Source organism: Helianthus annuus, chromosome 10 (assembly GCF_002127325.2).
Source record: "Helianthus annuus cultivar XRQ/B chromosome 10, HanXRQr2.0-SUNRISE, whole genome shotgun sequence".
NCBI lineage: Eukaryota > Viridiplantae > Streptophyta > Magnoliopsida > Asterales > Asteraceae > Helianthus > Helianthus annuus.
In genome coordinates this window covers 106756043-106774757 of record NC_035442.2, presented here as the reverse complement: position 1 = coordinate 106774757, position 18715 = coordinate 106756043, and the positions used below count along the sequence as shown (strand labels likewise).

Below are 18715 nucleotides of genomic sequence, written 5' to 3'. Positions count from 1 at the left end.
AAGGCACGAGTCCATCCTAAATGTAGCATGTATCAACAATCATCTCAAGACAACACCTGAAACATGTGTAAAAATAGGTACGTCAACATAAAAATGCCTGTGAGATACATAGGTTTTGTGAAAATGGGATTCATGACTTGAGTTTAAAGAAAACGTTTAATAACAGTCAGTCATGAACCTTGTAATTTGCTTTGTCTTGTAAATCATTAAAAAATGGTAAAATCAGATGTTATGTAAAAATAAGAGAACACTGTGTGGTTAAATGGATAACCATGTAAAATGAGTTTGTATAAGATAAGTCGTTTGTAAATAATTGTCTTGTGAAAAGTGTGTTATTTGTATAAAATGTTATATGACCTAAATTTATATGATTCAAATAACGCTACGATATGTGATACCATACAAACACTTATATATAGGAAGTACCAGCGGCGTATCCACCATGCTTGTATCATATTACACCCGCCTCGTTACTTAAGTCACTTACGCAAACCAAACCACCAATATAGATTGTTCATGTTTAAACCAATAGTCCAAGGTTATTGTATAACTCAAGTTAAATGTAAACCATGTAATGTATAAACAAAAGTTATGTATGGTAAGTGAAATGAGATTTCTTAAACCACAAGTAAAAATTGTACAAAACAAGGTGTTTGAATAAATCAAAAGTTATGCTTTGTAAAATAATGTAAGGTTAAACGAATAACCTTATAGTAGCATATTAACAGTATACTTTGGATTTGTAAATAACATATTAAAATATGTTTTGGTTTGTTGATAAAATGCATCGGTTGGTTCTGTACAATACCACACATGAGAGTATATCAAACTATACTTTTTGGGAGTATATCAAAATATACTTTAAAGGTGCGATTTAAGAATTCATTCAGACCTAGTGCATCAAACTACACCTTTGAGACTATAAGGATACCACAAAGGAAATCCCTATTTGGATGGAGAAACAAATTTGTTTCAGACATTCCATGACAACAGGAATGGGGTGTCTAGTCCTATAGCGCTATATCATACTACCAATCGGTCTGGTGAACAAAATAAGTACTATTCCAACAATTACTTTTGTAATCTTTGAGAAATCAGTGTTTAAACCATAGATAGTCATTTAGTTTGTCAAAAGATAAATACTAACATGTATAATCAATTATACTTTGAAATCATGAAAATAACAGATAGGTACACATGCTTGACCCCAAAACAATTTAGAACAGTAAAAGAGGGGAACTATGTACTCACCTGAGATTGCTTAGTAGTCCTTGAGTAACAACCAAACAATGCTAGAGATCACGAATATCAAACGACACCTAATAGGTAGCTATATTAATATACCTGACCAAAATCGGAAGGATCGGATAGTATGCGGGTTCGTAAACCAAACGAGTATGGAGACTCGTGTAATATGGTTTAACAAAGCCTACATACTAGAATGAAACCTAACCTAAGTGCTTACGGCCCATCACGACCCGTTTAGGTAGCTTATGCTACCATAACGCGTCGTTCACGTAGAATGCGTTTGGAACGCCTAACATCGTGACCACAAGGCATAAGCTCGGAAGGTTATAGCTATGGTCACCTAATGTGTTTGGTCGGATCCTAATGATCGACCAAATGGGTCGGGTTCGAAAGTATAAGCGATGGTTTAGATCGCTTACCTTACGACCCTATATAAGCACTATACTAAAGTGACGAGCTAAGCATGTTAGAACATGCTTAACTAAGTTTAGAAAACAGGTTTGGCATCAAAACAAACGGCTTTGATGCCCACGAGTAGTTTGGTTACAAAATACGCAAGAATGCGCATTTTGGCCGAAACTACGACTCGTCACTGAGCCTAGATAACGTGGTAATCAGTAGGTATAGTCAATACGGACTATAACCATCGTGATCACGCTCACGTTATGAAGTTCCTTGAACTTCGTGTTGACCATAGGCTGGTCAATGCAGAAAGTCAACAAAACGTTGACTTTCGGACTCGAAAAGCGAATAAAAAAACGAAAGAACACTTACGGAGGGTCCCCGAATGCTAATCTAGATCAAAATAGCTCAGGTATGAAACAAAGGTTCCAACTTAGAGCTTAGATCAGATTCTTGTGGGTTTTAACCAAAAGGGGGGGTATTTATAGGATAAGCAAAGCCGTTAGGATCGTTTCTTGAAAAACCTGATCGAATCTCGTGCGTACACTTGTCGCAAACTTGTGGTTACTGAAAATGCCCCTTAGTGAGCTGAAAGGGCAAGTGAAAACATGTGGACGAGGTTTAATCAGCTGAGATTCGCTGACTAATCGATCTTATCTGATCTGCTAGTCTGACGCGCCTCACGTAAGGATTTGGGCAATCCTTACGCGCCCCGCCTGGCCCTGTCTGATCTGCACCACTTGCAGAATTTACAGTTTTGGTCCCTGTCGCGTATTTAAGCCATTTCCGACACTTCTAAGGCCCGTAAAGCCAACTTTAAGGCCCTAAAATGATGCCTAAACATTGTGGACATGAAACATGCCCAAAAATATGTCAGATGTTGGTTCGTTTGGCCGTACGATCGCGATGTTCGCTTAATTACGACGGAATGCGCATAAGCGCGAAAGACGATCCAAATGACGCGACAAATGGATTTTTCTCATGCCAAATACTAAGGCATAATATTAGGATGCTTACATAAATTTTTGGATGTCCGGATGTATTCAGAATGTAAGTTATGCGCGAAAGTGCAAACTTGTGCACTTTTTGACACTTTTAGCCCCTGAATGATCCAAAAGTTTGTTTTAGCATACCAAACCCCTCAAAGCCTATTTCTAAGCTATGTAAAGGATATTTATGGTATGTTTAACTTATGGACATGTTTCGGAATGTTTGTTACAGTTCAAATTGGCATACTTTCGCAGTTTGTCAAGTTTAGTCCCTGTAAGCGAATTAACTTGTTTTTGCCATACCAAAGCCTTCAAAACTTATTTCTAAGTTATGTAAAAGTTATTTAAGGTATGTTAAGCCTATGTCAGTATTCCGGAGTGTTCGTTGGATTAAACTGGTTATTTTTACGCATCAGAGCGCGTATAACCCTCCAGAGAGCGATTTAAAGCTTAAAATCGAACAAGAGTTGATGTGTGCAAATGATACACATATTTTTACGAATCCCAAGTATGGGATACAATATTTCATTGTTTTGGAATTTGTTTGATGGTTGAAGTGACACAGGTGTCACAGTCTCCCCTACTTCAGGAAATTTCGTCCCGAAATTTAATTCTCGAGGAAACTTGTGAAGACAGTTGTGACGGTTTCGCCTTCTAATAGATCCCTTGAACCCTTAAGTAAAACTCAGGGCCATGTTAGGACTCTTAGCGAATTTGTTAACCCTCAAAGTGAATTCCTTGTAATAGTAAAACATGGAATTTTGAACTACGGACAGAAGAACGTTTCTTATGAAGACTTATCATAGGAAACTTGGTGTGTGATTGAGATCAGAATTGGGGGAGCGTGAGAATAAATGACATTGGTCGAGGTCTGAGACTTCACCCGTATCATTATTCTTGTCACTAGGTCTTAACACATGATGAAGCTTCATGTGGCTCCTGTGCACTGAATTCCATAATTATGTAGGCCTCCATAATTACGTAATTCCTTGCACAGTCCGCACAGTCCATTTCATAATGCGTAGGAAAAATTACTTGAATAAACATGAAGCGATTCGACTAGACCACAAAAGAATCCTTCTAATTAGATCAACGAACGATTTTTTTTAACTAGATCAACACATGATCTTCTTAACTAAACCGTCGTACGATCTTTTTAAATAGACCACTTAAGGGATCATTTTTTTTTTGTTATATCATCACATGATATTTTTAATCAGATTTTCAAAATCAATTTGTTTAACCAGACCATTCAAGAGGTCCAATTTTAGAATAATACTTTATAACCCGAGGGACTTAACTACAATGTTGAAGTCCGTTAAGGGTTTAAGATACTATCTTTGGATATCCTATTATGAATCTCTCGTATGAGATATGAAAGATTCTATGAGGATTTGGATGGATCACATATAACCACAAAACATGTAAGAAAGCACATAAGCACAAATTTAGTTAACTTGATTCTTTATTTTGTTACCTTTAGGTATGGATATTCAAAGCACACTAGGAATCCAATCCATGGATTTCATTTGGTACTTTAATGATTTTTAAGGATCTGTCTATAAAGATAGAGGGATTCTCAATAAGAGTTTGACTTTGTTTCTTAAAAGAAACGAGAGTTTAAGGTTCTTGGGGAGATCACAAGTGATCATAATATGATAGAACCATGCGAGTAGTTTGTCTTTGGGTTGACATCATAAGGTTTCATCAAGCATTCATACAAACGCATAAATTTTGCATAAATAAAAACAACAAATCTTTATTTATGTAACAACGGAATTGTCTTGAAGTGTCAAAAGATAACAACCAAGGAAACACAAAACACTAATTGTTCACTGCTGCATCATTGTTCATATTTGCCTCATTGATGTTGAACACTCGTCCACGCGCTGGAGGTATGTTAACAAGCCTTGGGCAATTGTTCCTGTAGTGGGTAAGGTCACCACAGTTATAACATGACCCTGGAGGGAACCGTGCTTGAACAGCAGCAGGGATTGCAGCAGCTTGATTTGCATAACGACAAACATTGATCAAATGTCCCAACCGCCCACAGTGGGTACATTTGTGACACTGCTCTTGCTCTAGATGATGACGGTTGCATTTGTTGCACAAAGGTGCGGTACCAACATAGTTTTGTCTTTTACGAGGTTGTGCTGGCTGGTTCGGTGCAACTTGTTTGTCTTGAGCAGTTACAGCGTAGCTTTGAGAGGCTTTGCGCTTCTTCTTCTTGGACCCCTCAGCATTTTCTTCCTTTGGTTCCACATGAGCAGTCTTGTCAGATGGTCTTAAGTCGCCCTTCCGAAACAGCTTGCGCTTCCTGATATGGGATTCAGTCAGAGTGGCAGCCAATTCAATGGCTTGTCTGACAGTAGTAGGGTTGCTGCCAGTAACGATATCCTGAACTACGTCAGGAAGCCCATCAATGTATTTCTCAATCGCCTTATCCAGAGGCGTAACCATAGTAGGGCATAACAAGCTCAATTCCTCATAGTGGTCAGTATAGGCTCGATGTTCCCCACTGTCTTGCTTTAAATCATCAAATTCCCTTTCTAGAGCCCTAAGCTCATGACGAGGACAGAATTCCTTCATCATAAGAGCCCTAAGCTCGGCCCAAGTCTGTGCTAATGCAACCTCAGCACCGCGGTCTCTCATAATCCCGTTCCACCACGTAAGAGCCCTCTTCTGAAACACACTCGAAGAAAATTCGACCTTGCGATTTTCAGGACACTGAACGTGACGGAAAGTATTCTCAATGCTCTCGAACCATTGAAGAAGCCCAGTTGCTCCCTCAGAACCACTAAACTTGAGTGGTTTAGCCGAGTTAAAAGTCTTGAAATTGCATGGAGCATTGTTGTTGTTGATGGCTTGAGTTATTTGAGCATAAAGATTTGGGAAGGCAGCAGCCATTTGCTGCGCGATAATTTCCGCCAGTTCGGCATTCGCCATCTGATTGTCGCGTCGAGGAGGCATTCTAAAAGAGGAAACATGAGAGGAAACGAGTGAGAGAGTTAGACGAAAAGAATGAGATGAAACAAATCTGATGAAAGCAAGGATAGTGGTCATTTGTTTGTTACTACAAAGCAACAAACGACCTGGGTGATAAATCAAAGCAAATAGGTCAAAAATAATGTATCGCGAAGACATGCTCGCCTATAAGTGGACACTCACCCCAAGAGTTCTCAGGTAAGAGTGACTGGTCCGATCATGAGGATTTGTACGAACACTCTAGCCTTAGACAGAAAACTCAGGGTACAGGCACCCACCCTTCCAGTTTGCATGTGTTCACATTATTTAGACCAACTTTGACGGGATTTTGAAAATTCAAAGGGGTTCAAAACCTTATAACAGAGGGTTCAAAACCTAGTAATCAATCATCCTAGAACAGATGATTAGTTTTCAAAGCGGTTTTGAAATTTATGTTCTTGTTGGGGTCGTCGCCTAAGGATAGGTGACGGTATTGTTTTATAACTAAACGCAAGTGAACTCGCGTTAGGGTCCTAGGAAGGTTGTAGACTAGGTCAAAGCATTACTAATAACCTAATTCCCTATAACCATTGGCTCTGATACCAACTTTTCTGTCACACCCCGACTACGTGGAACAACAAAACGTGGCGGAAACGTCGGGGAGTGTTGTAACAGAATCATTGTTTCATAACACATGGAAATTGAAATATTGTTTTATAGATTAAATGGACTCGTTGTTCTAATACAATCAAATAAGTACACCTATGATCTTCCAAGTTTTAAAGTTGCTAAGGCACGAGTCCATCCTAAATGTAGCATGTATCAACAATCATCTCAAGACAGCACCTGAAACATGTGTAAAAATAGGTACGTTAGCATAAAAATGCCTGTGAGATACATAGGTTTTGTGAAAGTGGGATTCATGACTTGAGTTTAAAGAAAACGTTTAATAACAGTCAGTCATGAACCTTGTAATTTGCTTTGTCTTGTAAATCATTAAAAAATGGTAAAATCAGATGTTATGTAAAAATAAGAGAACACTGTGTGGTTAAATGGATAACCATGTAAAATGAGTTTGTATAAGATAAGTCGTTTGTAAATCATTGTCTTGTGAAAAGTGTGTTATTTGTATAAAATGTTATATGACCTAAATTTAAATGATTCAAATAACGCTACGATATGTGATACCATACAAACACTTATATATAGGAAGTACCAGCGGCGTATCCACCATGCTTGTATCATATTACACCCGCCTCGTTACTTAAGTCACTTACGCAAACCAAACCACCAATATAGATTGTTCATGTTTAAACCAATAGTCCAAGGTTATTGTATAACTCAAGTTAAATGTAAACCATGTAATGTATAAACAAAAGTTATGTATGGTAAGTGAAATGAGATTTCTTAAACCACAAGCAAAAATTGTACAAAACAAGGTGTTTGAATAAATCAAAAGTTATGCTTTGTAAAATAATGTAAGGTTAAACGAATAACCTTATAGTAGCATATTAACAGTATACTTTGGATTTGTAAATAACATATTAAAATATGTTTTGGTTTGTTGATAAAATGCATCGGTTGGTTCTGTACAATACCACACATGAGAGTATATCAAACTATACTTTTTGGGAGTATATCAAAATATACTTTAAAGGTGCGATTTAAGAATTCATTCAGACCTAGTGCATCAAACTACACCTTTGAGACTATAAGGATACCACAAAGGAAATCCCTATTTGGATGGAGAAACAAATTGGTTTCAGACATTCCATGACAACAGGAATGGGGTGTCTAGTCCTATAGCGCTATATCATACTACCAATCGGTCTGGTGAACAAAATAAGTACTATTCCAACAATTTCTTTTGTAATCTTTGAGAAATCAGTGTTTAAACCATAGATAGTCATTTAGTTTGTCAAAAGATAAATACTAACATGTATAATCAATTATACTTTGAAATCATGAAAATAACAGATAGGTACACATGCTTGACCCCAAAACAGTTTAGAACAGTAAAAGAGGGGAACTATGTACTCACCTGAGATTGCTTAGTAGTCCTTGAGTAACAACCAAACAATGCTAGAGATCACGAATATCAAACGACACCTAATAGGTAGCTATATTAATATACCTGACCAAAATCGGAAGGATCGGATAGTATGCGGGTTCGTAAACCAAACGAGTATGGAGACTCGTGTAATATGGTTTAACAAAGCCTACATACTAAAATGAAACCTAACCTAAGTGCTTACGGCCCATCACGACCCGTTTAGGTAGCTTATGCTACCATAACGCGTCGTTCGCGTAGAACGCGTTTGGAACGCCTAACATCGTGACCACAAGGCATAACCTCGGAAGGTTATAGCTATGGTCACCTAATGTGTTTGGTCGGATCCTAATGATCGACCAAATGGGTCGGGTTCGAAAGTATAAGCGATGGTTTAGATCGCTTACCTTACGACCCTATATAAGCACTATACTAAAGTGACGAGCTAAGCATGTTAGAACATGCTTAACTAAGTTTAGAAAACAGGTTTGGCATCAAAACAAACGGCTTTGATGCCCACGAGTAGTTTGGTTACAAAATACGCAAGAATGCGCATTTTGGCCGAAACTACGACTCGTCACTGAGCCTAGATAACGTGGTAATCAGTAGGTATAGTCACTACGGACTATAACCATCGTGATCACGCTCACGTTATGAAGTTCCATGAACTTCGTGTTGACCATAGGCTGGTCAATGCAGAAAGTCAACAAAAAAGTTGACTTTCGGACTCGAAAAGCGAATAAAAGAACGAAAGAACACTTACGGAGGGTCCCCGAATGCTAATCTAGATCAAAATAGCTCAGGTATGAAACAAAGGTTCCAACTTAGAGCTTAGATCAGATTCTTGTGGGTTTTAACCAAAAGGGGGGGTATTTATAGGAAAAGCAAAGTCGTTAGGATCGTTTCTTGAAAAACGTGATCGAATCTCGTGCGTACACTTGTCGTAAACTTGTGGTTACTGAAAATGCCCCTTAGTGAGCTGAAAGGGCAAGTGAAAACACGTGGACGAGGTTTAATCAGCTGAGATTCGCTGACTAATCGATCTTATCTGATCTGCTAGTCTGACGCGCCCCGCGTAAGGATTTGGGCAATCCTTACGCGCCCCGCATGGCCCGGGTCTGATCTGCACCACTTGCAGAATTTACAGTTTTGGTCCCTGTCGCGTATTTAAGCCATTTCCGACACTTCTAAGGCTCGTAAAGCCAACTTTAAGGCCCTAAAATGATGCCTAAACATTGTGGACATGAAACATGCCCAAAAATATGTCGGATGTTGGTTCGTTTGGCTGTACGATCGCGATGTTCGCTTAATTACGACGGAATGCGCATAAGCGCGAAAGACGATCCAAATGACGCGACGAATGGATTTTTCTCATGCCAAATACTAAGGCATAGTATTAGGATGCTTACATAAATTTTTGGATGTCCGGATGTATTCAGAATGTAAGTTATGCGCGAAAGTGCAAACTTGTGCACTTTTTGACACTTTTAGCCCCTGAATGATCCAAAAGTTTGTTTTAGCATACCAAACCCCTCAAAGCCTATTTCTAAGCTATGTAAAGGATATTTATGGTATGTTTAACTTATGGACATGTTCCGGAATGTTTTTTACAGTTCAAATTGGCATACTTTCGCAGTTTGTCAAGTTTAGTCCCTGTAAGCGAATTAACTTGTTTTTGCCATACCAAAGCCTTCAAAACTTATTTCTAAGTTATGTAAAAGTTATTTAAGGTATGTTAAGCCTATGTCACTATTCCGGAGTGTTCGTTGGATTAAACTGGTTATTTTTACGCATCAGAGCGCGTATAACCCTCCAGAGAGCGATTTAAAGCTTAAAATCGAACAAGAGTTGATGTGTGCAAATGATACACATATTTTTACGAATCCCAAGTATGGGATACAATATTTCATTGTTTTGGAATTTGTTTGATGGTTGAAGTGACACAGGTGTCACAATACTTTCATGTTGTTTGTAACTGAAATTTAAAAAAAAAAAAAAGATGCACCATTCCTTCCATTGCTCCTAATTTTTTTCTTACAAAGTCCAGCTTTCATTCCTTCTTCATTCCTCCAAAGCTCCTATTTTTTTTCTCACAAAGTCCATCTTTCATTCCTTCTTCGTCAGTAGTGGTACTCAAGTGCCATAATTTGGTTTTTAGAGGCTTGCCATCCCAAAACCATGCTACTTAAAGATACAAAGCTAACGACTCCATATACAAAACCTAGTAAAAGAAGAAGAAACAAACTAGTTAATATATTCAAGTAGATACATAGATATATCTACATTCTCTTAAAAGATAACATGAAAAATACTCACCACCAAGGGTGACCATCAAGTTGATACATTCAAACACTTTTTCATGACTGTCAAGATCCATGACTACCTCCAAAATTTGATTTTTCATCAAAGTTTCAGAGTCATGACTTGAACAAGAGAACATTTTGTTGTCTACTAGTGAAGGAAACACTCAATTTTGGAGTTAGGTAGTGAGTGTGGTTAAAAGACTCTTTTTTATAAGTAAATGTGGAAATTAAAGCAATTCCCCCATGGTTAAACCTTTTTTTATGATATGACAGCTAATATGTGATTTGTTTAGGGAATATTCAAGAAAATAAGAAGCAATTGTAAATTGTGTTATTGTGGACTGGCCAAATTTGTAAAGAACCATTCTATGAATATAACTTCCTCATTTGTTGTCTCTACACCATCTATCTCTTTACAAAACACTTGCAAAGACGAAGGCGATAGTCGTCCCTTTATCGACCTCGCGTTCTAAACGCAAATAATCAATTTTTTAATTTTTTTTACCCAAACACTCAAAACTGATTATTTACGATTTCAAAACTCAATAATCTAAAAATCTCCTTTAAAACTCAACCCCAAACAACCTCTTACTCATATTTATTATAAATTTTGGATGATGTTTTTTAGATCGAAAAACATGTAAGAAGTATTATAATGCTTTATAAAACTATGATACTTATAATATTAGTATTAATGTTTTGAATTTATTAGGTGTGTTGTTTTTATTAAGTGTTATATTAGTGTATCATGTGTATTGTTGTAAAAGAGTATTTATGAATTTACGAATACTCCTTCAATTTATAAAGAACAATTTATAGTGATTTGTGTTTTTAATAAATTTTTGTATGGAGATTCTCTAAAGGCTACCTGTGTTTTTAGATATTACATAAGTGTAAATCATGTAAATTGTTGTCGAGTATTTATTAATGTATGATTGTTTATGCAATCTGTAAAGGACAAAACTAATAAGTCATGAATTTAACAACACACATGATCATTCATTACAATCTTATGGTAAAATCTACTAAAATTACGTTTTTTTTGCAAGCTCAACAACCTGTTAACATTTGTTTATCCTTTTAACGTATGTTTCCTTATCCTCTTAACGTCCGTTGACTAACCATTTTAACCTCTGTTGACTAACTCTTTTAACATGGGTTGACTAACATCTGATTCTTAACATATGTCAATGTGGCAACCTCTGTTGGGGATAATGGATGACAGTTGTTAGGAAACATCTGTTGGAAAGCAACAGAGGTATGTAATAGTTGATATACAACAATGGTTAGGTTGTCAACATAATGAAACTCCTGATGACTAACCCTGTTGACCATTAGTTCATATCAATTTTGTAAGTCTGCACTAATTATTTTTTTACTTTCTATTAAAATGTGTTATGCATGGTTTTCTAAAAACCACCTGTGTTGGCACACGGATTTTACTACTAGTACTATATAATAAAGTAAATCAGTGTGTGACACATGTCATTCATTAGAGAAATCTAATTTTTAGTTTTCTAGTCCTCTTTTATACTTATCTTATATTAATTATATAATAAATTAATATTAAATCTTATCCTTAAATTATCTCTCATACTTATCTTAATTAAATAAATAATAATTTAATATTAAATCTTATCCTTAAGTGATAATCTTTTTTAAATTAAGTTGATAAATTGTCTATAGATTAACGAAGAATGTCGGTGGATCTTTCATTTTAGATCCTCCAGCTTTGGCTATTTACACCTTTTGTTGTTTTTACATGTTATCCTCTGCGTTTGCTTGCCTTTCCACGCGTCTTCCTCCCCTTTCCATGTTTTCTTCAGACCTCACGTTACACAAATAACCAATTCCTCCCCAATCTGCCCTGCTCCGATGAACCATCTTTAGGGCTTTATTTTGGTGTTGAGGATTAAACGCTCAGTGAGTAAATTCGATGTTTCAACATTAGGGAGTTTGAATTCCGAGCAACCTACGAAACATCGTTCCGACCGATAAACGATAGTTCTAGTGTAAGGTTAGTTTTTTTCTCCTTCGTCTTCGATCTGGGTGTTTTGTGTTGGTTTTTCCAGATGTTCAAATTCACTTACCAGGTAGGCTTGGATGTTTTTGTAAATATAATCCCTAACTTCATGTACCTGAGCATCTACTTCACCATAGGAAACAGAAACGGAACTGGAGTCGATTCGATCTACGGCAAGAAGTTCACCAGCGAGAGCTTCATTAAGAAGCAGACCAGTCCAAACACCAACGGATCTCAGTTTTTCTTCTGCACCGCTAAAACCTTTTGGCCGACGACAAGCATGTCTTGTCCGGGAAGGTCCTAATTGGGTTTTTCCGTCCATTGAATTAAACAGCAGATGATAGTAAGTCAATTTACGAACCATGTATATTTTTGTAGTAACTAACAGAGCATATTGAATATGTTTTGTACAAACAATAAAAAAATTTATTCTGCCCCAACGCACGCGGCTGCACCCCTCTAAGTAAAACAATCTTTTTGCTTCATTTAGTAAATTACTCTTTAAATGTGTTGGGAGATAACTTATTAGAATTGTTTATTTGACTAACTGTAATAATACATATTCTATTAACTTATTAGCATTGTTGGGAGATAACTTATTAAAATCTTTTATGACACATGCTGCTAAATTGTGTTGACAACTAGCTAATTACCAGGCTGTGGATTTTTGTATTCAGTGATTTTAGTGTCATATATAGCATAATTACAGATGATCAGATTTACATGTAGACTAAAACAGTTTAAGTTATTTTCTAAGGTTTCTGATGTGTGTCGGTGTGTATATATTTTTAGCTCTTTTTACACTTTAGTCAAGTTTTAAATTTATAAAACACGATATTTTACTAACACTAAACACACATATGGGCAAGTGCACCCATCGTGAGCGTAGTATAACATTGGTAAGATACCGAGGTTGCCCAAGGACACAAGAGCTTTTAATACCGGTTTATCCTCAATGTCTAATCAAATCAAAATTTTAGAAAAAGGTTTAAACATGAAAATAAAAACTAAAAAAAAAATTCTGAAAAATAAAAATAAAAATAAAAACAGATAGACAAGATGATTCACTTGGATCCGGCTCGCCTTTAGTGTAACCTTTGATTATTTCCGCACTTTTGCACTTTTTAAGAGATTATCTTAGTTATAGTAGTAGGCCCCTCTTTTGAAGGTGACGTTACCCTCAACCCAGTAGTTAGAGTCAGCAAGGATACAATCCTAAAGGGTTGGATTATTGAAAGATAATTAATTAAGTTATTAATGCGTAATGTGGTAGGCCCCTCTTTTGAAGGTGACGTTACCCTCGGCTAAGTAGTTTGAGTCAGCAGGGATACAATCCTAAATTGTCGGGTTAATGTTTTAATAGTAGTTTACATATGAGGGGATCAAGAAATTCGAACCCCCGCCATCCATTACCAGTGGGTATTGAAGGAGGTCCTACTAAGCTTGACCCAGGTCCTTGCAGGATATATACACTGAACAAGGCAAGATGCTTACCAAAACCATTCCCTTAACCCCCGACCAGGTAGCCAACATATCTCCATATAGACCGTGGAGATATAAATGGTGTAAATCTTTTATTTTATATAGACGGTAAAATAACGCCAAGACACCACGGACAAATGATAAGGAAGTTTCATCTTCAACATAAGAAACTAGTTATTAAAGTCATTAATACATAACCAAATAAAAAGTGCAAAAAGATTAAAAATAAAAAGTATTACACTAAATGCTTGTCTTCACTGATGTAAGAGACTTAGGCAAACATGGCCTTTGATTGTCAAGAACTCTTACGATCAATCTTGGATCCCGAGACTACTACACACACTCTATGATGGATGATGGATGATGGATGATGGATGATGGATGATGGATGATGGTGGTGGATGTGGGTTGTGATGGTGGTGGTGGGTGGGTGAAGTGTGAGAGAGGTGGTTTGCCAAGGGATGCTTTTGAAGTGAACCAAGCACCTCTATTTATAGCCTGCACAAAAGCCCGGACACGGTCCCGTGTCCATTGGGCACGGCCTCGTGTCCACCCATCTTCTCTTTCTTCATTAAATGCAGTTTGTCTGCATTAGTTGACCACGCCCCCGTGTCTGCTGGGCACGGCACCGTGTGCAGAAGCGTATCTGTACTATCAAGATTTGCTTGGATTCTGCGAATCTTAGCGTTTACCACGACCCTATGTCCGCTGGGCATGCCCCCGTGTTGGGTGATAGAAGCTTCTACTACTTTGTCTTTTCTGCAGACTCTTGGGCACGCCCCCGTGTTCAATGAACACGGGGCTTGTTCAGCCTTCTGATCTCTTGTTTTTGCTTGGGAAGATGTTGTCAAGGGGTCGGGCATGCCATGTTTATTCATTTTCTTGTATTATTGTTAGATTTAGCTGCATTTTTGCTTCTTTTGTTCATTTGAGCTCATTTAATCCTGAAAATACAAAAGGAAGACAAAAGCACACTTTTTCCAACATTATTACTAAAAAAGGGTTAGTTTTATGCCACATTTGATGTAATTTATATGTTGCATTTTACACACATCAAATACCCCCACACTTGAATCTTTGCGTGTCCTCAACCAAAACTTTTTATAATGTGGCTTACACACCCAAATGGAATGGGTAGAAGAGAAGGTTTTGGGCTTGTCTTGAGTGTCGGGATTCCAAGATTTTTATTAGGTTTTATTTTTACGTTATTTACAATCCTATTCGTCATGATTTATTTAGAACATTTACATGAGAGAAATTACTTATTTGGACATAACATGTCTCTTTAAAATTCCATTTATATACAAGTTCACATACCTCACGGGAGATCACTCAACACTCGGCCGAAGATGTATTTTTATGAAACACTCGAGAGTGGCATGGAACTTACTTCTACCATATGCTTGCCAAGAAATCAATCCTCATCCTTTTTTAACTATACACCTTTGTAAATATCAAGAGGACTTTGGGGAAGGGTTAGGCTTGGGTTAAAGGTAGGTGGTTGGGTTAGTGGTTAGTAGAAAAAGGGCGAAAAGCGTAAAAGCGTCGGTTTTCGTAAGACTTTTTATTTTTATGACTTTTTATTCTAATGAAGCAATTCTTCAAACAAAGTTCTTTTTGATAAACTTGTTTGTTTATTTCTTGACTTCATCATCGTATATATATTTTTTAAAGGAATGTCATATGAAAAACCGAGCTTTTTACTAAAATAAAGGGTTTGAAATGAAAAAGGGTTTTGGTGGGTAAAGGGTGTTTGTTTTGTGGGTTAAGAAATGAAAAGGTTAGGCTCAAAGGGGTTAAATAGGGGGATTTTGGGTAGGTGGTAAAAAAAAGTAAAAATAATGGTGTTGAAAGAAAAAGGGTTAGTCGTAATGCCTCCATCATTTACTTACTTGGGTTTAAGTTGGTAAGGACCGGGAATGTATCGCCATGGCAAGTTCTAGAGTCGTAAGAAACCAAGCGGCTATTCACACAAGAAACAAAAAATGAGCATTTAGTTTAAAGATGTGTATTTGTATGCTCAATAAAGGCACAATACTCACTTTTTGTGGGAATGGGTTTTTATGTAATCAAGTATATATAATCAAACTTTAACTAGATTTGTCATGCCGTTTCATAATTTTCTTATGTTGGTTCTTTTTATCACGACGCTATCGGTTTTAAATTTGTAAAAATATAACCCTTTTAGAACTTGTAATTCCCAAATTAAACCAAGACAAGTAAAAAAATGAAAAGTTTTTGAAAAAATTTGGGGTGTTTAGCGGTTCCAATAGAGTTTTGTGTAAGGCTTGTAATTAGGACTTGCAAAATTCAAGGTTTTAGCATCCCCCCACACTTAAATTACACATTGTCCTCAATGTGTCCCAAAAATAAGTTTTTAGGTTGATTGAATGTGTAAAAGGAGTGTTAAAAACAAAATTTAACATTACTGGGCACCTGGACACGGGCCCGTGGTGTCCGGGTACGGCCCCGTGTTCAGGTTGCAAGTAACAGAAATCATTATAAATTAACAGAAGGCTGGGCACGGGGGCGTGTTCAGCAAACACGCCCCGTGTCTAGTTATCTGAACTGGGCGATTTTCTGCAGACCTTTCAGCACGGGGCCGTGTTGGCTGGGCACGGCTCGTGCCGAACTTGCTGTAATGAAGAAAAATTGTCAGGAGGCTCTGTTTTTGTAAATGGGGTGTTGGTTCAAGTTTCCCTTAGTATCCTTCACCATCCCGAGTGCGTTTTATTCCTAAAAATTAAAACTAAACTAGAAAGCGTAAAAATTAATCTAAACTAAACTAAGGATAGTTCCGCGGAATGCCTCCGTGGTGCGCCACGTTTATAAGGGTCCTTGGCTAGACCCAAAGCCAGTCATATGCTACCCAAGTGGGATGTTATGCATCCCATGTTGCACCATCGTAGAGCATCATCCAAACTTGAGTCTATGACTTTCATGTAATTGACCGGGTCATCATCTTCTACTCTCTTACCGACCCCAAACTTCATCTCCTTGTCCCCAACCCTCAATGTTAGTGTCCCTCCATTCATATCCACCACTGCGTGGGCCATAGCTAGGAACGGCCTTTCTAAGATGAGTGGTACTTCGGTATCCTCCTCCATATCTAGTATGACAAAGTCGGCTGGGAAGATGAATTCGCCGACTTTAACCAATAGATTTTCAGTGACACCTTGTGGATATTTGACGGACCTATCGGCGAGTTGTATGCTCATTTTTGTAGGGCTTGTTTTCCCTACGCCGAGTCGGTCAAACATCGATTCGGGCATGAGGTTGATGCTAGCCCCGAGGTCGGCTAGTGCATTGTGAATGGGAGATTCCCCAATTGAACAAGGGATGGTGAAGCTTCCGGGATCGATCTTCTTTTGCGGGAGTTTGTTGAGTAGCAAGGCGGAACATTCTTCACTTAAATTAACTAACTGCAATGATTCAATTTTCCTTTTGTGAGTGAGGAAGTCCCTCGTAAATTTTGAATATTTAGGCATTTGGGTTAGGACTTCAACAAATGGAATATTAACATGTAATTGTTTTAGTAAATTTACGAACTTTGTGAATTGCTCATCGGTCTTTTTGGCGAATTAACCGACCGGGGTATGGCACCGGAGGATTTTTGGTGGGCTCTTGATTTGGTGGAGGGGCCGTATCTTGTTGGGGTGTTGGTGGAGTTGTGGTTTGGCTAGATCGGCTCTCTTTAGTTGGAGGTAACGGAGCCTCCTCGGGTCCCACGGTACGGTTTCTCAATGTGATGAGATGTACTTGCGCCTTTGGGTTGGTTTCGGTATTGCTTGGTAACGCGCCTTGTGGTCTCTCGGGGAAATTTTGAGCTAGTTGATTTATTTGTTTTTCAATGTTTTGAATACTAGCCTGTTGATTTCTAATGTTCGATTCCAATTGTTGAAATCGATCCGAGTTTTTCTTTTCGGTGTCAGAGATGAGGCGAGATACGGTATCTTCAAGCCTTTCTCGTCCCACTTGTTGTTGTAGTTGAGAGAAATTTTGTGACTCGTTTCTTGGTTGTTGAAAGTTTGTTCGTTGGTTTAGATTTTTCTTGGTTACTACTATTGTCGGGTTCTCTCCAACCAAGGTTAGGGTGGTTACGCCATCCTTGATTGTAGGTACCCGTTGGAGGACCCGACGGCCTAGGTCTATTATCAATGTAGTTTATCGTTTCTGTTTGGTTATCCATTTCTTTCATACAACTCCAATTTTCATGTGGCCCACCACACCCTTCACAAGCCATAACCGAGGCCGTTTTTGCCATTTCTAACTTTTTTTATTTTTGAAGAAAGGGCCTCGATTTGGGCTTGCAAAGAGGTGCTTTCATCAACCTTATGGGCGCCCGGGGCAATAGATTTTGTGCCTCGGGGAGTGTGCCACTGAAAATTGGTTTGAGCAATTTCCTCAATTTGATTATAAATTTCATTTGGGCAACGATTACCTAAAAGTCCCCCAGAGCTAGAGTCAAGTGTTTGTCTTGTCTGTGGCAACAACCCATTATAGAAAGTGGATACTTGTTGCCACACCGCAAGACCATGATGAGGAAACTTTCTTAGTAGCTCCTTGAACCTTTCCCAAGTTTCATATAAGGATTCCCCGTCCTCTTGTGAATATGTGTTAATTTCAGTCATTAATTTAGTCGTTTTAGCAGGAGGGAAATACTTATATAAAAACTTTTGGGGTAGTTCATCCCAGGTGTTTACCGAGCCAACTGGGAGGATATTAAGCCAAGCCTTAGCTCGGTCTTTTAGCGAAAATGGAAACATTCGAAGGCGGATGGCGTCGTTTGATGCTCCATTGATCCGAAAAGTATCACATATTTCCAGGAAGTTAGTAATATGTAAATGGGGATCTTCGTCCGCAAGCCCATGGAAGGTTGTGGAGTTTTGGAGCATTTGTATCAAATGCGGCCGAAGTTCGAAGTTGTTGGCCTTGACATTCGGTGCATTGATAGCGGCGCCGAGATTACCCATGTGGGACGTAGGTAATCCATGTGGGTACGTTGATCCGCCATTGGAAGTGGGTCCCCCGAAACTTTCTCTTGGTTTTTAGCTTTGTGTCTTTTTCTTAGAAAGCGTTCGGGTTCGTCTAAAGGTTCTTTTATGTCTCTACTAGAACTGGAGCTCATACACTGCATAGGAAGTTAAGATGTGGCGCATGGGTTCCAAGTCCTGCAATAAAAACAAAAAAGAACGTTGGTCAGAAGTTTCACCATGGCCCCGTGCTCAGGTGAACACGGCCGTGGTCGGAGATA

The 18715-nt window shown here is 38.1% G+C and overlaps 1 non-coding gene across 1 annotated transcript; it reads left to right on the top strand.

Moving 5' to 3' along the window:
- Window positions 1–17991: 17991 nt before the first annotated feature.
- On the top strand, window positions 17992–18098 carry LOC118483491. The gene has a single exon (XR_004870780.1). It is a non-coding gene; the product is annotated as a small nucleolar RNA R71 (small nucleolar RNA).
- Window positions 18099–18715: the final 617 nt, after the last annotated feature.